Genomic DNA, 19119 nt, shown 5'->3' with positions numbered 1-19119 from the left:
CTTATAAAGTTAAGAAAATTACCACTGACACAGAATCACAGAAGGTACCAGGGCATTGGGTAGGTATAAATTTTAGGCAATCGAGACTGCATTTGAAAGAATCCTTTGTTAGATCAGAGCATTTCCTGGAATAACACACTATTGAGGTTTGCCATGATTGATTCGGGGAATCTTGGGGCCACTTTCTCTACTATTGTTAGGGAAAACACCCATCCAAGGAATCAATATGGTCAAGTAGAACATGCACAGAACAGTTTGATATATCCATCTCTCCTTGGGAAATAGCTTATTTTTTAAATCACAGGAATACTTTGCTCTTTTGAGTGCTGACCCCACCTTTATCTTAGGGGACCTGAGACAATAATTTGACAGAAAAAAAAATTCTTCAAATACATGATGGAAGTTGACTCACTAATGTGCAGACAGGGACATGTAAGGAAATAGAACGCTCTAAATTCAGCAATCTTATTATTCTGCCATAGCCCATGTACCTGCCTCCACCTTTATTAGCTCTCGATGCTCACTGAGACCTCCAAACTTTCCCCTTCCTGTTCCTTTCACTTGTTTGTTATACACAACCCTGCTCATTTCATTCATTCATTGGGTAGCTCCGTGTTCATGCACTTTGTTATATAACTCCCTGTGTATCTCAGGCACTTGGTACACGCTTCCACTCAGTTCCACTAGGCAGCATGCTGTGAGGGGGCCAGGTGAATGGGAATAGAAAAAGCATCAGGACAGAAGTGGCAGGTACCCTGTCCCTTACAGCCAAGTCTGAACAAATGTGAAAAAACCTCAATCAAATCCAGGCTCCTGTCACTGCCCAAATAATTGGCTTGAATCACAAAAGGGCAAAGACACCCCCGTCTTGACTGACATATGGGTCTGGCCTCCATGTGAGAAAAACCAGTAGCTGCTTAACACTCCCAAGGGCACTGGCAAGAACTAGGCAAGTATGTGAGATTGCCTGGCTCACTGGTTAGAAGTCAGACGTTCTAGTGTTTTAGTTCCCCTCTCCAGAATGGTGGTAGGTGGTTGAGGGGGGAGACAGAGTTAGCCGAAAGACTGGGCAGCAGGTTCTGGTTGAGGTGGGACGATCCTATGGAATGGGAACAAAATATAAAATCTGTGGCTCTATTTAGTACCCCTCTACTCCTAGATACTCAGATTTGAGATAGAAGATAACTAGGAGGTTCCTAGTTTGAAGCTAGCTTGAACTCCTCTTGCCCCATGGCCACGCCTTCAGATGACCGACTTAGTATATTTTCAGTTGCCTCTTGAGGGCAGTATCTGTGCCTTACCTATTCTCTCCCCTGTCTCTGGACCTCTCACTATACACGGAACATGGTCAACATGTCTCAGGTGACATCTGAGTAAATACTGGAATGAATATTTTAGACAGCTTTAATCTATAAGCCTTATCATTTATTTTTCATTTTTCCCCAGGCTCTCACATTTAATTCTTCATTTTATTTTTTTAATTTATTTTTAAAAATATTTATCTATTTGAGAGAGAGAGATACAGAAATAGCGAGAGAGAGCATGAGCTGGAAAGAGGGAGAAGCAGGCTCCCCGCCAAGGGGCATCTGACATAGGGCTCGATCCCAGGATCCCAGGATCCTGACCTGAGCCGAAGGCAGCTGCTTAACTGACTGAGCCACCCAGGTGCCCCTAATTCTTTATTTTAGAGACCAACCAGTTTTAGATACTGATTTATATTTTCAAGTCCTTGCCCTGCTTTAAATGCCCTTGTGTCCTTTCTTACTCTCCTCCCTGACCCAAGTGAGAATTATGTTCTACCCATAACCTGGGCATGCAGCTCCCATTGATTGCACAAATGGGATTTTTACAATCTCTTCCCCTCCCCAGTTTTGTTGAGATATAATGACATTAAATATTATGTAAGTTTTAGGTGTACAATGTAATAACTAGTTTTTGCAAAAATGATGACCACAATAAGGTTAGTCAACACAGCCTTATTATTTATTTTTCTCACTTCAATGGACTCTGTGGTCAGAAAGATCTGCATTTGGACTCCAGCTGTATTAATCAATAACTGTGAGACTTTGGGCAAGTTATTTACCTTTTCTGAACCTCTTCTGCTCACCAATTATTGTGAATAACACAGCTATGTCTTAGCATTATTGTGAAGATGTAATAAAGTCAAAAGTATAATATACCTAAGAGTGCTAATGAATAGGTGTTAAATCTTTATTAAATCCCTTTTCTCCCATGGACCATGGCTAGGCTCTACTTCAGTGGTGAGTTTACCTCTCCATGCATCTCTCCAAGCTATTGTTATAACCAAAAAGTTTATTATCTTTATTTGCTATTAAAAAATAAATTAACTTGTCCATGGTCACATGACTGGAGTTCAGTATAGCCAGGATTTAAACTCAGTTTTTTTTTTTTTAAGATTTTGTTTATTTATTTGAGATAGAGTGAAAGAGCACAAGCACGGGGAGTGACAGGCAGAGGGAGAAGCAGGGAGCCCGATGCGGGTCTCCATCCCACAGGACCTGAGCTGAAGGCAGACACTTAACCAACTGAGCCACATAGGCATCCCAGTTCTTTTTGACTCAAGCGCCCACATGCTCCTTTTACTCTGTACATTAGCAGGGTGCTAGCATCAAGTGTATTTTATTCTATTCTAGCATTTTGAAACCGAACCAAGTTTTTATTTTTATTTTTTTAAAAGATTTATTTATTTTGGAGAGGGAGGGAGAAAGAGAGAATAGGGGAGTGGGGCAGAGGGAGAGGGAGAGAGAGACTCTCAAGCAGACTCCTTGCTGAGCATGGAGCCCAATGCAGGGCTTGAGCTCATGACCCTGAGATCATGACCTGAGCTGAAATCAAGAGTTGAACGCTTAGCTGATTGAGCCACTCAGGTGCTCCTGAACCAAGTTTTTAAAGTTCTGCGTTTTTACAGAATCACACACGATGAGTACAAAGCGGATATCAACAAACGCTCAACTGCTGTGGTTGTATTTTGCTGATCCAATATCCCATTCTTTATCCAGCACCAAAAATAGATTCCCCTGAGTGTATGTCCTCACCTTTATCCATATACTCATGTGTGGACCGCTGAAAAATGATATCCATGTCAAGTTCCTGGAACCTGTGAATGTTACCTTAACTGGGAAAAGGGCCTTTGCAGATGTAATTAAGGTAAGGATCTTGAGATTAGGAGATCATTCCGGATTACCCAGATGAATCCTAAATCCAATGACAAGAGAAAGAGGGATATTTGAGACAAAAGAGGAAAAGACACAGAGAAGAGAAGGAAGCAATGGAACCACAGAGGCAGGTATTGGAGTGATATGGCCACAGGCCAGAGAATGCCTGGAGCCATCAAAAGTGGGAAGAGGCAGGGAGGAATGCTCCTGTACAAACTTCCAAGACACCTTGATATCAGACCTCTGGCCTCCATAACTGCAAAAGAATAAATTTCTGTTGTTTGAAGTCACCAAATTTGGGGTGATTTGTTATTACAACCTCAGGAAACGAATACACCATGCATTTATATGTGTAAGCTAAATGAAATTAGAAATTACATTTCTTTAGTGCTTTCCCTCTCCTGTGATTCCTACCTCAGACATTGTTCCAGACTTTGAAGCAATGTTGTTTGCTTGGTTTCCTATCTTAACTATTAATTCTATGGCTGCCTCGGCTGGTACTGTAGCTGTAGGGCCTCTACCAGTCAATCTTGAATAGACCAAGGTCAGATGACATTGAGTGAAGTTTGGAGAGTTTGGGTCTTAGAGACCCAGGGTCAATGCTTTGTCTTTAATCATTTGCTTAGAGGAAGACCAAAAGGCGAGGTCAGAATTTCCATTAAATATGGAAAATTTAATTAGGAAAATGGGCAAAGATGATTGTCTCATTGCCTGGCAAATTGAATTTAGCTCACTAGCAACTGGTACCCCTAGATCCGAAAATCATGCCAATGGGTAGTTTAACACATTCTTTGAAGAGATGTGACAATTGCCTCAGTGAAGAATGTGCATCATTTTAAATTAAATTCCTGTAGGATAGTATTAAGGTAAAAATGAGAGTGATCTCTTGACATCTAGAAGTGAATAAAGTGACCAAAGGTTATTTGCAAGTGATTTGTAGTGAATAATTGCAGACCTAAGATGGAAAATGAAATAGATTAAATCTTCAAGACTTGAGATAAAGACTCCAGTTCTGAGCTAATGTGGTATAAGATCTGTATCTTACTAGATAGGAAAGAAAGGAGAATAAATAGCTTTCTGATAAAAGAAACTTGTCTGTAGTGATGATTTCTCCAAGGACCTATTTTCTCTGTTAGAAAATCAAAGAGGAACATTATATTGCAAGGTCATGGAATTAATCTTTCTCTGAACAACAACAACAAAAATGCAATTAAAAAGACATAGATTTATACCTGGAAATAAATCTGTTGAAAGTGATTGTGGTTCCTATTTGAGTGTCAGCTAACTGGGGACTGATACATGAATAAAAATCATTCCTGATTAAAAGAACTGTGGAAGTCAGGTTTGGTTTCAGGTCAGAGTCCATTGGTCACTCAGAGGTGGCTGCACTCTGTTCCACAGCAAGGGTAAATCAATCAGGGTGAGAAAGAATTAGAAGCTGAGATGTTCCTGTTCATCCTGATTTTGTCACAATTTTATGAATTCTCAATTTTAACTGTAATAGCCATCACAAATTTTCATTTTTCATAGCTGGTCTGACCATTACTTGGTCAGAGATGTCACACAGCTGTTCCTATGTCTCTGATCCTCCACTCTCTCTTTTATTTCTATACATTCCTATCATCGGTTATGGTGCTTTGGGTGATAGGTAACAGGTGTAGGGGATGGCATTTAGAGGGGGAACTTCCTCCAAACTGTCAACATCTAGATATAATCTTCTGGGGAAATAATAATAAAGAAAGTGCAATTTTTGGAAATCAACTACTTAACTATAACCATAAAGCATGCTTCTGTCACATAATGTAAGAAAAAGTACCAAGACAGAAAACTAAAATAATAATAATAAAAAAAAGAAGTGAGCACATCTCTTGGAGTTCCTTACCACTGTCTCATCTAGGTTATCTGGGACTCCTTGGTCACAAATGTTTTTCATGCTAGGTGTATGTTATCCACTATTGTGTAACAAACTATCCCAAGATTAACAGATTAAAATAATAAACATTTTTTATTTTTTTATTTTTTTTTTTTTTAAAGATTTTATTTATTTATTCATGAGAGAGGGAGAGAGAGGGAGAGAGAGAGAGAAGCAGAGGGAGAAGCAGGCTCCCAAGGAGCAGGGAGCCCGATGTGGGACTCGATCCCAGGACCCCGGGATCATGACCTGAGCCGAAGGCAGACGCTTAACCATCTGAGCCACCCAGGCACCCAAACATTTTTTATATCAGAGTTTCTGTGAGTTGGAAACTAGGAAGCAGCTTAGCAGGATGGTTCTATCTTGGGGTTTATCATGAGGTTACAGTGAAGCTGTTGGCTGGGGATGCAGTCATTTCAAGGCTTGAGTCTGAGAAGATCTGCTTCCAAGTTCATTCACAGAGTTGCTGGCTCTTGGCAGATTGGGCACTAGCAGTAGCTGTAGCCAGGCTGGCCTTGAAGAGTGGAAGTCTGTGTTGTTGAACCCATGCATAACCTTCCTCCCTGCCACCATGGCCTTTTTGCTCACTAGCCTGTTGGGCAATGGCAGGGGTGGCTGGGGAAAGAGGCTGACTGCTCTCTATGGATTAGCCATCCAAACTGCATGAACGTTAAAATCCTCCTCTGAGATCCATTCAAAAATGTTTGTCTACATACCTCTTTCCTAGACCTCCTAGCCACCAATTTTCTAATCTTGTTCCTTCCAAATCCCTGACCATCCTGCCAAACCATTAGCTACAGCTCCTAAATTGGTATAGACATGTATCTTTGGGCATCTCTCTCATCATTCCCTGGTATTTAATTATGTGTCTCCTCTCATGGAAATTTTCACACTCTCAAGTGGACATAGTGGACAAGATTACTTTTTAGTGGCATAAACAGGTATAATACCTTAATCAAAAGGGCTTTATTGTTTTTATATAACAATTAGTCTGAAGATTAGAGCAATTAGTCTGCAGACTAAGCTGGGTCCTCAAAGGAAACTTTAAAAACCAAGGCACCTTCCAGCCTTCCACTACTACCCCTAGGCCATGGTTTTCCTACTCTTGACGATAGCAAAGTTCTATTGACTTTTTGCCCAAATACATCTTTGTGCCTCCATTCTAGCAGAGAGGGGGAAAGAAAGGAGTAGAAGCGTTACGCCAGCAAATCCTTTTTATCAGGAAAACAAGAGCGTCCTTACTCTGCTCTTATCTCATCATGCAGAAGTAAGTTTCATGGTGTTCTTCAGTGAAATAGGGTCTGGGGAGATGAATATTTCTCACTGGGATTCTCTATGTGAGGAGAAAAGGATGAATGGATATTGGCAGTTTCTACTATTTATGATCTTTTTCTTTTCTACAGTTAGTATATGTTGAAGTTAGTGGATAGAAATGAGACTAGGCTGAGGATCTGGGGGTAAATATAGGAAAAGGAGGAGCGGACTGTCAGGGGGAGGAATTGGTTGCTAGAGGAATGGAATCCCTTTGTTTTTAGTAAAGTTAGTTAATTTCCACTTCATGTAAGGTCCCACTGTTTTTCTAAGAGAGGAGACCTAAGAGGTAAGGATTCCTTAAATTTCGTGCCACTTTTCCTGCCCTCCTTACCTTCTGAAAGGAGAACCTCTTGTTCACCCATTATTGCATGATGAGTCTTATGAGGATTTGCTTTGGTCCATGATACCTGTTTGGTGGTTCTGTGTCTTCTCTGTGAAAAACCAAAGTGGCTTCTTTGGGTTTGGACTTCCATTTCCCTTTTCCTCTGGAGATATTGACTGTATATTTGCTGTCTAAACAAAAGAATGACTCTAAGGTGATGGTTTTTGACTGAGTAGTTGGGAAGAGCAGAGATTATTAGACCAGTGAGGCAGGTAATTTTAAGTAGGTGGGACTTGGGAAGATACCAGATGACACCATCTATCTAATATACCAAGTTTTCTACTTGGCCTAAGCAAGGGTGTTTGGCTGTAGACATCATCCTTTAACTCATTTTAGTTAAAGACTGACTACCCAGGCCCCATGTAAATGCTCTCTAGATTCCTGGGAAATAGCCTTTGAATAGGGTGGCCTTCTGTGCAAAAGCTTCCCGTTCTACGTTCATGACCATATTTAAATAAGCCGCCAGTAGCACTGAATATTAGTAAAATGTCAGATTTTCCTACCAAGATCTTATTCTTATGCCATCTTCTGACACTGCAGTGGAATAGAACATAGATTATTTGTGGGGGGAGGGGATCGTTAACACATTTGTTATGTGTGAGTCTAATACACATTATAAATCATACATATATACATTGACAAACTGAAAGCATGAAGCTGCAGAATTTATTGTGCAATAAAAATTTCCGGGTCTAAACTAGTAATGAATACAGTGACATGAACCTGGTGTCACAGCTCATAAACAACATGGAAAAAGATTTTAATTCTTCACTTACCCTGAGACAATTATTGCCAGTCTCGGTGGAAACCTATTCAAACTATCAGAGTTTCTCCTTTTTGGATTAGTAGGTTTTAATAATTTAAGTCATGCCTTTGATTTCTAGGTTGTTTCCGTGGCAACCTAGTTGGGAGTCTTTTTGGCAACTAAGTGGGTGAGAACATGTCCCACAAGCACCCCAACTTACGGAAAAGTGTCAACAGCTTTTTTTTTTTTTTTCCCATTTCTAACCAGTCACAGAGCATCACATTAGAGCTGAATTATCCCCTGGCATATTTGTTCCAAGGAAGATTTAGATCCTTACATTTTGTAGTTTGGGACTCTGCTGATCTCCACCTGACATGGCACCACCCATTCCTCTCCAGTCTATGTTCTCTATTCTGGTGTGGCCAGTGTCCCAGGTCATTGATTCTGTGGGAAAGCCAAACTTCTCAGAAACAGAAGGGCTTGTGGCTGCCAACCTGGTCATTGTCTGTGACCCTGATGTTCCCTCTATGATCCATGCCTTGTCATGACTTCATGATTTTCTGTCCCCTCCAACCCAGGGATATACTTTGTCAGCTGATCTGTCATGACGCTTGAATAAAGTTCTCTTCTTGTTCATGATCCACTTCGGCATAGTAAGAACATAAATTTGAAGAGGAGGAAGGGAGTTTAGAGCACTCAATTTTTCATTACCTGCCATCCTATTCTCTGGCAGCTCATTACACAAAGCTGCCAAATCCCTAGGTAAGATGTCAGGCTACCTTGAAAACTACATTTACTAAAAACTTCATTTGTAACGGACACCCAAAGGAACATAAGAAAGTGGCAAAGAACACTTAGCTGACAGTATCTTTTTCTGGATCTACTTTATTATTTATCCTTTTCTTGCAACTGTCAGAACATATTTGTGTGTACATTCGTTTAAAAACACTGCAGGAGCTAGAAGAAATCCAGTTTTCAGTTTTTCTCCCATGACGGTCTCATGGAGAGACTGTCCTTCATATCCTAAAAAATATAGCTTGCAGGAGTCCAGAGAGCAGGAGCTTCAGGTTAGCTGACAAGGTAAGGTTTAAGAAATCCCCTCATAAAAATATTGTACTTTACATCTTATTTCTCTTTTTTATCCTCTCATAGTACTCTTTTCTTTCTTCACATGAAAAATTATTTTTCTTTATATTTGTAATTCCTCCTCAGGTTTTTATTTTTCCTCAGATAAGCCCCAATCCTGGGTTCCTTGGTTTAGCTGGCTATAGCAGAGAGAACTAGCTGTCCACCACACGTTTGTGCTCCCCTTTCCGCAGTGGGCAAGTGTCCAGCTAGAGACGACACTTCCTAGGCCCCTTGAATCAAGGTAGGATTGTATGATTAGTTTTCCCCAAATAAATGTGAGCAGAAGTTATCTGCTTCTCTTCTGAGCTTGGGTTTTAAGAAATGATCGTGCATTCTCTGCCCTTTCTTCTCAGGACCTCTGCTGAGATTCAAAGAACTCCAAGGCCCAAGGGGATGATGGAGCCACAGGACAGAGGGTGACTGTATCTTGAATTAACATGTGAAAACCGTTGACAAACACTTGGACAGTGCCATGAGTATGAAATAAACTTCTCTTGTGTTAAGTCACTAGAATTTTAGGGTTTCTTTGTTATAGCAGCTATTGATAGTCTATCTAATATACCATCTTTATTCTGAATCTTATCTTTTCCATCCTTGGTCCTCTATAAACTGGCTGTTTTCTGTCTATCCAGTGGGAAAGGGACAGAAATGATACAGGAACACACGTACCATGACACTGCCCAGCTGTTCAACGTGAACAAGATGCAGTGCAATTTCTTCTTACTCCACGGAGTCTTCCATGATTGAGTCAACCTACAGTGACTTCTGCCTCCTCCAGCCTCCTCCAGAATGTATGATATGTATGGCTTTTCATATATTTACTCTGAACAGCCTAGTATGGTGGAAGCACCAGTGTTTGGAGTTGGCAAGACTGGGATTGAGTCTTTCTCCATCTGCTTTCCGATGCTTCTCCAGACACATCTCTTTTCACTCTTTTCACTCCTTCTTACTTTCTATTCCCAACCATTCAGATGCACTTGAAGTTCATGTATATTGCCTCTGTAAATTCTTGACCTTTGCAGGTGCTATTGCCCAGGTCAGGTATGCCCATTTCCTCTTCTCCCCCTCTCAGAATGGCTAAATCCTACTAATTAAGGTCTAGTGTCTTCTATATAATACTTCCTTGATCTTGGTAGTTAGATGCTCCTCCAGTGTGCTCCCACAGAAACACTGCATTCTTCTGCAGTAGCACCTATCACACTGAAGGACAATTGTCCTTAACAGTCTTACTTTCTAATAGGCCTAGAGCATCTTAGCAGTAGAAATCATGCCCCATTTATCTTTGGATCCCAAGTGACTTTCACAGTGTCAAATACATGATAAGACATTCAAAAAATGTTTAATGAATGACTGGGTGACTGAAATAGTCAGAAGATTGGCTGTTGGGAGTCAGTTGTCATTAACAATCTTTATTTACCCAGTGTCTAAACAAAATCTCTTTGCTTACATAGTTGCTCAGATAGAGCCTACATTTAATCATACATCATTATGCTAAAGGAAAAGGAATGTCCATGTCACTGCAAGAAAGTTAGTAAAATATATTCCAATAGTAGGTGATATGACTTAAGAAATTTTAAGAAATGGAAATAGAGTTGAAATTGAGTAGAACAAACACAATCTATTGATTAAATTGCTTGGAAAAAAGCTTTCGATTTTAAAGAAACCAAGGGACATTATACAATGTATTTCTAGTGGTGAGAAAGTTAATTCTCTTTGGGTAGTGAAAATTAATTTAGGATACAATGTCAGGAATAATTATCTTAGTTGATGATGAAAAAATATCTTTCTGTTACTGTTGTTTTAATCCCCCCTTGAGATAGAGGGGTAGTGGGGGAAGGTATTATGTCTCATTTTCAGGGCAATTTCCTTTAACAAATATGTCGCTTTTCAGTGAGACCATTTGTGAATTATCTGCAGGTGCTTTGAAAAGCCAGACTTAAAATTCTGTCATAAGCAGCCCATTTGTTTTATGAAATCAGTCACCTTTAGGCTCTGTTATTAGAAGAACTGTTGGGATCTCCCAGCTGCTTCATAATGGACATTGAAAAATGTCCTTGCATTTTAGGGGATCAAAGTGACAACAGCATACTGAATGGAAGGTAGGGAACTTATGAGCTGTAAGTTGTCTGGAGCAATTGGAGGAAATAACGTCCTTATGGCAAATTATCAGCATGACTAAATATGGCTTAAAAACTCAAAACTGTAAAATGGAATATTAATCCCAAAGGAGAATTTTCTTCTATTCCCCCTCCCCATATTTAAAAATAAACTTTCACTGATATGAGAAAGAGTTTCCTAAGGAAAATGAAGGCAAAAGAAATTAGCTTCAGGTTATCAGAGTGTATGTTAGGCCTAGAAGTAAACATCTTTATAAACCTCACTTAATGGTTGAAGAAAGCCAGGGTGAATGGAATGCTTTGCATTCTTAAGACCAGAATGTAAGCGCAAGACTCTGGACTCTGGGAAACAAACTGAGGGTTACAGAAGGGAGGTGGGTGGGGGGGGTGGGTAAGCCGGGTGATAGGTAATAAGGAGGGCACATGTTGTGATGAACATGGTGTTTTATGCAACTAATGAATCGTTGAACATTCCATCCATCAAAAACTAATGATGTACTATAGGCTGGCTAACTGAACATAAAAAAAGTACTATATTCCTAACTCTAGAATGATTTCACATGTCATCTCATATTTATAAAGCAGGTTTGATAACAGAATTGAAATACAAGTTCTATGAATCCATTCAACAGACTGAGAAATAGGTACAATGAGGGGTAATAATATGAAGAATAAGGATCAGGGCAGCAAACCCTAGGAGACTGTTAGAAGTGCAGAATCCAGAATCTCAGCTAACTCATGTGCACATCAGAATTTAAGAAGCACTGTGCTAGGCTGTCTACTCTGAGTTAAGTCCAGCTATTCTGCCACTCTGGGCCTCCGTTTTTCCATTTGTAGGTTGGATGGAGTGGCATTAGTCACTAAGTTCTTATTCCTGACCTTGAAGAGACCCTGAAGTGGAGGTGACCCCTGGAAGGGAGAGGGTTTTGTCTGTGCAAGACACCTGGCCAGTGGTGCGCTGAACACCATGTAAACTTTGTACCATGTAAAATGCCATATACATGCAAAACTGCTCTGTTTTTGGATGAAATGACAAGTCAGGACTGGTGACATTTTTTTCTTTGGAATTTCATGCCATGATGGCAAGGGTCATTTGCAGTCACGTCTGGGAGCCAGGGAGTTGAAATCCAGAGAGAAAGAGCACAAGTGAGCAAGCTTGGGGCAGAGCAGCTGCAGTGATCCAAGAGGGTCAGGACCCAGTTAAGAGTAAAGATGAAGGGTCATATTAATGATGATACATTCATCATGCTTTTCCCTCTGTAGAGTTCTCACTGGACGTATTTCAGTGCATTCTATCTAGTCCTTACTGGCCTCCATATGTTAACCACCATTAAATATTTACATGGTCTTAGTGTACCTCAAATCTTTTTTCATTTAATGCTAGCCTCAGGGCTCCAGAGTCTTCTCTCTCATTTCACCTCTGTATCTCCCTCTCTAAAAATGTCACAATGTTGTTCTCAGGTGCTGCGTGTTGCTGACTAACGGCTGTTCAGTTAAGCCGTTCCTTTTCAGTCCCATCTATTAGCAAATTTTTACAAGAGCTACAGATGTGCAGAGAAAACAGAAATGACAGAAAAGTTGGCATTCCAAATGGTGTAAAAAAGAAAAGGCTCTGGATAAGTCAATGATAGTGTAATTAACCCTTGTATGATTTGGAGGTGACTGTGTCACTTGTTGTCTTTCCTGGGACCCATCTGAGAAAAACTGATCATCAGGGCCTGTTGTTGCCCATCTTGAGTGGACACGTTTCCCAGGCGGCTCATCTTTCCTTAATGTAAACAGGATTGGCTTTAGTCTCTCTAAATTTAGTTATTTGCCTAGGAATGCTATTTAAGGAATCTCTGACATTTTCATCATGAAGATGTTCTGGTACAGGAAAATCAACCCTAGTTCTGGAGTTGAAAGACTGGGTTTGAGTTCTGACTCATTAGCTAAGTGCCCTTAGGAAATTCGTGTAGTCTTTCTGAGCATCAGCTGTCCTCCAAAATCTGTTCTTTCCTTCCTCATGGGCATCTGGTTGCCCAGTAAGAGACCACATTTCTCAGCCTCCTCCATAGCTAGGCATGGTCTCATGACTAAGTTCTCTCCAATGGAATATAAGGAGAGGGGATGTGTAAGGAAATTGCCTACCATGGATTCTTTCTCCTCATTCCCCTTCTTTTGGGGAGCTGGGTCCTGGACCTAGGGATGCCCTTTTTAAATGGTGCAGATGAAGACAACACCCCTAGGGGATGGCAGACCAACATGATAGGGGAACCTGGATCCAGAGATGTCTTTACAAAACACAGCTGACCTGCCAGCTTATACCTCCAAGCTCCATACTATAAAGTACGAGAGGAACAAATGTCTGTTTCATCCACTGCATTTTTTGTCTCTTTATTATAGCTTTTATATAATACAAGATGATTATTCTTTTTTTTGCTATTTTTTAAAATTTTATTTTATTATGTTAATCACCACACATTATATCATCAGTTTTTGATGTAGCGTTCCATGATTCATTGTTTGCCTATAACACCCAGTGGTCCATGCAGTACGTGCCCTCCTTAATACCCATCACCAGGCTAACCCATCCCCCCACCTCCCTCCCCCTCTAAAACTCTCAGTTTGTTTCTCAGAGTCCATAGTCTTTCATGGTTCGTCTCCCCCTCTGATTTCTCCCCCTACTATCTTTTTTTTTTTTTTAACATATAATGTATTGTTTCAGAGGTACAGGTCTGTGATTCATCAGTCTTACACAATTCACAGCACTCACCATAGCACATACCCTCCCCAATGTCTATCACCCAGCCACCCCATCCTTCCCATCCCCCATCCTTAATACAACATCTATATCTTTATTTTTAAGATTGAGGAAATCATAGCTTTTGACAGAACTGTTGTGAGGGTTAAGTTATGTGATGTATGTGTTTTATAATTTGTAAAGTACATACTATTATAGTATTAGCTTTTATTGTTTTTGTCATTCCTTACACTTATGAGACCAGAGGTAGGCATGACAGAGGAAGGGATAGAAGATGGGTGCCAATAATAAAGTGTCTGGAGGGGCATAAATCACTTCTAGAAGATATCCTGATCCTGCTGGGGAAAATGGGAAGGTATGAATAGAGAAGCATAATGGTCAAATTATGGATTTGGATTCAGACTGCCTGAATTTAAATCCAGATTCTTCCACTTATTATTGTAGGGAAGTTACTTAACCTCTCTGTTCTTCAGTTTTCTCAGAAAAATGAGGATGATAAGGGTGCCAACCTCACTGAGTTCTTGTAAAGACTAAATATGAGCTGTGAGAATTCGTGCATATATGACACTTTGAACAATGTCTGCCACATAGGAATCATGCAACAAAAGGCATTAGTGTTTGAATTACCTCTGTGTTTACAGGAAAGGACAAGTGGAAATGAGGAGATGGGTGTATAAATGGGTAAGTGGCCTCTCCATCTCAAGACTGACCATTATCCAAGACTACTTCAATATCCCTGTGGAGACTTACTAACACTCTGAGTCCAAAATTCCTTCTCTTCTCAACTCTATTCCCATACTTCATTGGTTCTCAAATGTACATTTTTACATTTCAAAAACTGGAATGAATCTTAAAATGGATGGTGTTTTACCATTGTCGTGAGCCAGGCAGGAACTGTGATGGAGTTGTCACTCCCTGTCATTGCATGAAAAACCTGGGCCATAGCTATTTACATATTACTGTTACTGCAGTTGAGTTATGTACAGTGTTGGTTTCATTGTTATTTTAAATATCTTAATGTTACGCTGATATTTGGCATTAAAGTGATAAATTATGAATCCAAATGGATATGGAAACAGAGCAGCATGTGCATTTAGTATTATTGAAGCAGATATTTTTAGTTGGAGTCATGATAAAATTCCATATTCACTTGAAAAGCAAGAGCCAAGAGTATCATAAGTAGATGAAACTGTGTTATGTTTTATTGCTGAGATATATATATATATACACATATATATATATATACACAACGATTGTTGACCCCATGCCTAGATATGCAATTCAAGATGGAAAAATTGTCAAAGTTCTCAGAATATATGAAAAGAACTTGTAAAGCTGCAAGAAACTGTGTGTCGAAGAGGATTATGTTTAAGGCATTGAACTACTAAACATCAGTTGTCAGAAACTTCTTGCTAACTTGGAATGGAAGCAGATTGTCAGCAACATGTAAGTCAATCTTGGGAAAAAGTATAAATTAAATTGAACGGGAAATGCTGATAAGCTCAGTAATTTTGGCATATTTAGAAATTTTTATATTAAAGATATGAAAGACCCTGAAACAAATAGTACATTATATGTTAATAAAAAAATTTTAAAAAAAGGTATGAAAGAGATAAAGAACTTGATCATGGGTGCAGAAAAGCATCATATCACTGTAATAATCAAAATTTCAGAGGCCAGAAGTTGTTACCACATTTAATTTAGTCCATAAAAATTAAGAATGAGATATTCTTCAAAAATTAAAAAAATGGATGGATGATGGTTGAATTGATAGAAGACTGGCTTAAAGTAATCTGATATAGACCACCTGGAGCTGTGCACCAAAAATGTTGATTCTTAATGTAATTTGGATTTATGTTCAAATAATTAAATAATAAGCTCACATAAAGTTTAGGGACTTGGTTATTATTTTTGAGAGGCATGACTGGACATCTAAAACCCTGCAACATCTCTAGCCACAAAGCATTTAAAGGCAATTTGAGGAGGGAATATGGATCCTGGCTGTTTGTTTGGGAACTTTCTGGTGAAATAAAGTGTTAGTACTAAAATTGATAGTTTGGGTGGTAAAGGGCTTGAAAGAAAGATGGAGAGACAAGTGCTGCTCTTAGTAAGAAGGACAGTAATGTGCAGGAAAACATGAACATCAATGACTTTGAGTCAAAAAGTGATTTGAACAGAGCTGGATTCAATGTGAAAAAGTTTGGGGAATGCCTGAAACAACTTATTATATATATATACATTTTCCTTTTAAATGTGCAGGAGTGATATATAAGAGAAATCTGCATCTAAACTCTAAAAGGGTTTTTTGATAAAAAGTTGTGATAAGAATATATCATGTTACAGCTTAATTATCTTAATTTTTCTTCTTTCTTAGTGCCTCATAAAATTAGGGTGCATAGCATATTCCAGTTAATGATGTGTTAGAGACAAGCCACTTCCAAAGCTTGAAAATTGGGAGCACTGGAACTGCCCAATCTCTGATGTCTTAAATGTCAGTATTGACACCCCAACCATACTTTCATGTCCTTCCTGATTTCTTCCGTACTCATACAAAATATGTTCTGTATGCCAAGAAAGCCTTTAATTCCCTCAGTTCCTCTTTTTTATTTTCCTTTCCACTTCATTGATCCCTTCCTGTGTCCATCCTGCCATCTAGTCTAGACGCCGTGAAAGGAAGCTGGCACCTTCTGCCTTCCCTCCCCTTCCCTTCGGCTATGCCTTTGTCACAGGCACTTGGCTAATTGTCAATTTGGGGTCCATATGCTTTAATTTCATTAGAAATTAATTATGATGTTTTACATATACACCAAAGTATAGGCATCTGTATACCCATCACCCAAATTTAACATATGTCCTATTTGCTTCAGATTTATCTCCTTTTTTTTTTTTTTTTTTTTTATTTGACAGAGAGACCACGAGAGCAGGAACACAAGCAGGGGGAGTGGGAGAGGGAGAAGCAGGCTTCCCACCGAGCAGGGAGCCCGATGCGGGACTTGATCCCAGGACCCTGGGATCATGACCTGAGCCAAAGGCAGTCGCTTAACCAACTGAGCCACCCAGGCACCCCTCAGATTTATCTCTTAACAGGTTGCAGTGAAAGCCCCACTCCCCCAAACTGTACCCCTCTGTGCTAGTTGATAAAGTTTTGTCCCCCAGCTCCAAGCCCATAACTCTGTACTCTGCTGTCATGCAAGGGCTGGGACTTTGTTGGCATCCCTCTCCTTTGTCAGTGGATCCCTCCTACCTTCGTTCAATAGTGGGTGGAGGAGGGAGATGGGAAGGCCAGAGGAGGGAAGAGGGATGTGCTTATCCTGCCAGTGTCATCTTGGTAGTGCTGCTGCAATTGGTCCTAGCAGTGGTTGGCTTCAGTGTGCTGGTTCCTGGACCTTTCATGCCACCTCAGAGACATCAGTACCAGTTAATCAGCACCCTTTCCCTTAAGTCTGAGTCCCCAAGGTATCAGCATCAGCTGAACAGTGTATCTCCTCAGAGATCTGGGTTCTAGACCTGCCGGACCTCACTTGTAAATCTCTAGTTCTAATAACCCATCTCTTCCTTCACTCCCTCACCCCAGGAACAGCAGGAGTTTCCTGCCATTACAATTTCTGTATTACCTGCGCACTGGGTATTAATAAGACTGATGAGTCCCTGACCTCCACCTCTGATAATACATCATATGTTAATTAATTGAATTTAAATTAAAAAATAAATATAAAAATGTAAAGTAAGATAAAAAAATAAAATTTACTGGCTTTTACACACACACACACACACACACACACACACACACACACACACACACACACACACACGAAACAAAGCTAAATGTCTGGCCTAATAGGAAAAAGATTGATTGCCTATGTATATCTGGCTTTGGAAAAATCAGGCTATCTCTATCAATCTGTGATACTGTGCATTTGAAGGTATCATGGTCACCAGGATGCAGCAGGAAATCAGTGAGTGGTTCACTTTTCTTTCACCCCAACTACATGTGTTGTATTCCTTTAAGGTAATGACTGTGGGTGTTGTTTATTTACATATACAAAAATAAATATATATTAGCCAGTCCATTTCTAATCCAAACTAGAAGGCTTTGACTGTAGTAGGGTTTTCAGGATTTTTTTTTAAGTATGATAATGTATTCTTCTTCTTCTTCTAAATATTATATCTGCTTGTTGCAAAAATTTTCCAATAGTCTGAAACATACAAAATAAAGACTTAAATTCTCTCATCAAAAAGCAAAAAAACAAAAAAACCCCCCACAATTTCTGTATTACCTCAGGGTTCGCTTCTTGTTTTCTGAATCCATTTCCCAATACCTGTTTAATTTCCTATATTCTCTTTGTTATAACAACTGTTACACTTTTGTCTTTCTGGTGGGGACTTGATGGATACATTTCCCCTTTCTCTCCAGAAGAAATGACTATTTAGAAGTTGGTATAGATCACTCACACATTTTGGTTACATAACACTGATACGAAAAATTCATTTATGTATAATTTTGAACATTTTTTCCCTGATTTTGTTGTTTTTCAGACAGATTCAAGATGAAACAGATCTAATTGATTCATTTACATTTTATTGTATGAATAGATTATAGTTTATCTATTGTCCCACTGGGTAATAGGTAGTTTATGTCCACTTCGTTTTTAATATAAACATTGAGGCAAAAAAGATTTTGACGTCTCTTTGGGCTCATGTGCAAGAATCTCTGTAGGGTATAATCCTAGAAGTGGAATGGCTGGAGAGTAGGGGATGTACCTATTTAAATTTACTAGGTCAAATTTGATCTTCACATATATTGGTACTGTACTTTTCCCCATAAACTTGTCAGCTGTTATTATTAACAGTTTTCCCCCCAATCTGATGGTATAACATGGTTTTGATTTAACTAATTTGCATTTTCCTGATTATTAATCAGGATGGTCATTAAAAAATTGTATATTGGCTGTTTGAGTTTCCTCTTTTACATTTTTTCCCTATTGGGTTTTTTGTCATATGGTAAGGGGTAGGATATATATATGTATAGATAAAATATGTAAAATATATGTGTATTTAATATACATGTTAATATGTATACTAATCCATTGCCATTATATGTATTTCAAATATCTTTTCCTAGACTTTGGCTTCTCTTTTAACTCTATGCTGTTTTCTGTCATAGAGCAGCTTTAAATATTCTGGAAGCCTAATTTATCAACTTTTTTTAAATGAGTTTTTACTTTTTTATATTTTGTATAAGAAACCTCCTCCCACCAAGTCTTGAAAATATTCTATATTTTCTTCAAGTTTAATTTTGCTTTTTTAATTAAATTTGTTCTTTAATCTACTTGCATTGACTTTTTTGTATGACATAAAATTACAATGTAATTTTTTCCCTTTCCACATGGAGGACCTTTTGAGCAAATTTTATTCTATTTATTGGTCTATGTGATTCTCCTGGTTCCCACACACACTTCAGCTTTTATAGCTTTGTTGTTCATCTTAATATCTGGCAGGGTATCAAGGGTGAGTGACTCATTGTTATTTATTTTCTTCAAATTGTCTTGGCTATTTTTGGCCTTTTATTCTTTCAAAGTGAATTTCAGGATCAAACTTCATG

Source organism: Zalophus californianus, chromosome 3 (genome assembly GCF_009762305.2).
Source record: "Zalophus californianus isolate mZalCal1 chromosome 3, mZalCal1.pri.v2, whole genome shotgun sequence".
Classification (NCBI taxonomy): domain Eukaryota; kingdom Metazoa; phylum Chordata; class Mammalia; order Carnivora; family Otariidae; genus Zalophus; species Zalophus californianus.
The sequence above is the reverse complement of the archived record's forward strand: the minus strand, read 5'-3'. Positions refer to the sequence as shown.